The sequence below is a fragment of the Manduca sexta genome, unplaced genomic scaffold (assembly GCF_014839805.1).
Source record: "Manduca sexta isolate Smith_Timp_Sample1 unplaced genomic scaffold, JHU_Msex_v1.0 HiC_scaffold_315, whole genome shotgun sequence".
In the NCBI taxonomy this organism is placed as follows: Eukaryota; Metazoa; Arthropoda; class Insecta; order Lepidoptera; family Sphingidae; genus Manduca; species Manduca sexta.
The window spans coordinates 1-4383 of NW_023594186.1; the positions used below are offsets into that span (position 1 = coordinate 1).

A 4383-nucleotide genomic window follows, 5' to 3' on the forward strand; every position below is an offset into this window, starting at 1 on the left:
AGGGATGAGGTTGGAAGAAGGCAAGGAAATTGGTTGCGAATTTTCTATTTCATCACCTAAAATATCTGTGAAGCTACTTCTGCAATAAAATACATGAAAGGATATAAAGTACTTACATGTACCTTATACACAAAAATATATTTTTACATGGTAAACACTTACAAATTGTCCATTTTAACATGCATTCATTAAAATATAATCGCTGCTCTTAGCTAAAGTTCGCATAAAACGTGTTAAATATTTTCCCGCGAACCTAAATGGAATAAAATTTTTTGAATTACGAGTGTGCGTTCGAAAGTCAAAATCTTGCCAAAAATTAAATATATAAAATTTTAGTAAGCTTTTGCTAAATCGGTAATATTTATTAAAAATACAACTTTTCTCTCAGAGCTTACATTTTTATTACAAATAATATGTAATATTTTATTTGCCTCTTAAAAACTTGACTCATTGATACTTTCGTTTTATCTGTGTAACTGTAGTCTGTGGTTGATTCGCACCACAGAGTAAAATTAACTGTGATTAAAAATAAATGATCAGCTGGTGCCTGGTACACATTTGTCATATTTATTGTCATCATTCCGATTACGAGGAAATCAATGAATTTTGTAATCCGTTTTCCTTGTACATATTTACTTTAGAAAACACGTTCTGATTTGCAAATGTATTTATTCAAACAACTAATATAGGCGAAAAAAACATGTAAGTCTTATAAATATAATTTTATCACAGTTTTAAATATTAATTCACTGCGTAATACTTATTTTAATTTTTCTTACAGGGAAGTTTTAAATGAATATGATACTATAAGTGTAGATACATTAGCGTTAGAGGAAATTTTGAGAGAAGAGAGGGCAGCTGAAATATCTAAACTAAATACGTTGAGCAAAAAAGTTTGCTACCTTCACACCGAATTATTGTACTATAGGCACGCCAAGTCCAAAATTGGTGCAGCCTGTTATGAAGCTTGGAAGACGTTGGTAAAAAAGTTGGAGGAACACCAAACTGTTGGAGAGACCTCGGACGATTGCTGGGTGTTACACAGGATGACTTAGATGTATGTAGTGCACTAACTTTTACATCCAACTTAGGTGAAATGTATAAAATAATTTAAAGTTTATCTGTATGGACAATTTTTATTTATTTGCTAAGCTTTAAAAGCCCTCGAAGTAATTTTCATCTCTAAGATATATATATATATATATATATATGTCTTAGAGATTGTTTGAGAGCCTGGGAAGGTCACAGGTTATTTTTTATTCTAATAAAACTTTCATATGGGTGAAGATGTGATTAAAAGCTGCTAATATATATAAGATAAAAGTAGAATGCTATATTAAATATTTTTATTTGTTTTATATGTATCAATAGTTTTAAATTTAAATTGTTTTTAAGCATAACTTAGTTACTTTATATTAGTTAATGATATTATTAAACAAATATTAATTTACCTATAATGAGTATTTACAAGTTTTTTAATATAGCCTATGTCATTTTTTTTTCATTTTGGGAATGTTTTCTAACCATGAAAAACTTGGCACAGAAATACAAAGACTGCACAAATAATGTAATTTAAAGTATTATTGTTTTGAATAATTTTATAGGTTGCAATGTTGGTAAGTATGTTTATATGTGACAAAATATGTGTATTGTTCTTCATTTTATAGTAATTAACATTAAAATGAGTTATTTAAAAAATAACACCATAACTTTTTATTTTCAGTATATAATGAATTCTGTCAGAGATGATCCTGTCGACATGGTGCTCAAAGTTTTCAAACAAAACGAAAAGGCCACATTAGATAAAGTTGTTGATGCTTTTGTAAAAATGAAGAGATATGACATACTCAAATCGATTGAGGATCCATTGTGTAGTATGGCCCAGTATTTCAACAAGGATGACAGTGGGTACCAGAGCAATGACAAAATGAGTGGACACAAAGAAATTGTCACATTAAAATGTCTTTCTAATGATTTACCACCAGCTTTAAATAAGAGTATAGTTTCTAAGGATAAAGACCCTAATAAGCCAAAACCACAACTACAACCATCGCAAAACAAAAATGTTACCGTCATCAATGATAGTCCAATATTATTTTTAACATATGCTCAAGACGGTTTGCCAACAGCTATTAATATTCAAGAATATGTATCCAACTGGTCTGAAATAACTGGAGTAAAAGTAGTAACACTTAATAACAGGAGGGAGGATATATATAAAACCCAGAGAAGTTCATTAGGGAATATTTTGAAAAGGTAAGTTTTTTAGTCACATATTACTTATCAGACATTATATTTTTTATAGACCTCTGTTTCATTAAACAACTGGGTTATTTGTTATATAATTGAAATTATCTTGAGAGCTGCCAAAGGCATTAAAAAGTCATCTAACAATGTCATTTTATCAACATTTTCCTCAAACTGATTAATAGAAATAAAGATATGAAACTGCTAAACTTAATATAAATATTTTTACAGGCTGATTTTATAGTTCCCATAATAACACCGGGGTATCTACAACAGATAACATCCAATAGTAGTAACGTACCAAATACATCAGAAAACTTGGACCACAAATATGTGAATTTTATCTACAATCTCATTGTCAATCACTACATACATGTGACTGGATGTTTAAACACAAAAGTAAGGAGTGTTCTGCCCCAGAATGCTAATGTGGATCTATTCGCTAGAATTACCATGTACCCAGATTTACTGCCTTGGACATATGAGACTAATTTTGATGAACAATTTCAAGTTTTCTTAAGGAAAGACAATTCTTGATGTGTACTCAATACAAATAATCTGTTTTATAATTTTATCATGCCATATTCATAAATTCTTAACTATTTTGAGTTGTCTTTATTAATCAACCTAAGTTATAAAGTGAACAAAACAAAACAATTATTTTATGAATAAGGCATTTAACTCTTGGTCTCTCGTGGCTCGCCGGCGAGCCAAGACAGCTACATGACATTTGCGTGTGTCACGGGATTATAACCTTATATACTACATAATAAGGTTATTTTTCCGTCACACGCGTAGCTGTCAATGTTTGGCGGCAAACATTCAGCTACCTGTACATATTTGAAAATAAAATTTTGACAAGTCATGACGGGTATAATGTTTGAGGTAAACATAAAATTTTTATTACACAGTAATAAAACTATTTTGTGAGTGCTTGAACAAGCCTGGGATCCTGTTCTACATTTAAAATAAGAGAACAAAGACTGGTTCAAGGCACTGTGAGCTCTTCGTAGATTGGACAGTCAACAGCAAAATTAAAAACATGTATTTTTATAAAATGTAGGTCGATATTGTAACGATTTTTTGGATGAACAACATCTTACTCCGCTCCGTAACCGAAAACTGTAGTCTTCGAAACGTCAGGAAAAAATTATAATATAAAAACCGTAATAAAATCAGTAAAATAGTTTTATTTCACTATTACATTGGCGTAAATATAAGTAATCATTATGAATTACACAGGTAAAAAAAAAATCTTGCGCATGGGATTTACTTATAAATATAATTTTATGATTGTGTAAGCAAAATATAAAAAGTGCGATTGGCAAAAGTTTGTGATTTGGCCATTTTTTATTTTCGCCCTTAATTTATTTGTAGAATTGTTTAGCCTTCACCCCTTTGTCTCGTTAAAATTTAAGGCGATACCTCAAGGTCCATTTTCATACATTTTGTTTCACCTTTAATCTGGGTAACTAAACAAGTATTGGCAAGTAAAGAATTTAAATTCACGTCTAGTTAGTGATTAGTTCTCGCAGTTGAAAGAAAAACGTAAAAATAATTAATAATCATGGATATTTCGGCCTTTAAAATTTAATATGACGAAAATGTATGCAATAATTTTTCATTTATTTATTTATAAATTTACGGATAATATGGGAGCTTATTCGGAAAACAAGGGGAATGTCCATCAAGTTATAATGGAATTTGAGAAACATTACCAAGGCCAGCACACTGAAAACATGGTAGGGGATTATAATTAGGGGTTGACAAAAGAAACTTCTCTTTAACATGACAGGACAAGCAAAACTATTAAGGCTCGACCGAGATTTCGGTCTCGGTCTCAGCATTCTCGGCTACAAATCCAACCGAGAAGTTTGTCTCGGTTCTCGGCTAAAAACCGCCGAGATTCTCGGCTATGACCGAGATGTAATTTTGTACGGTACGGAATGGGGTTCGAATTAACGCGTGGCCATTTTCATCCCTCGGTGTGAGTGAGTGAGTAGGCTGCCTGTGTTGTGATTGGTTGGAACTTGGGAGTCCCAGTTGGTGAACTGCGGCCGCCTTCGCGCCGTTCGTTCAGTGGTTTTAGTCATTATTGTTAATTAGAAGTTAGTTTAAATTTTGTAATTAATAAAG

General features: G+C 31.3%; 1 pseudogene; it reads left to right on the forward strand.

The window, feature by feature from the left end:
- The first annotated feature begins 529 nt into the window (after positions 1–529).
- LOC119192776 lies at positions 530–4053 on the forward strand (annotated as a pseudogene).
- The last annotated feature ends 330 nt before the right edge of the window (positions 4054–4383 follow it).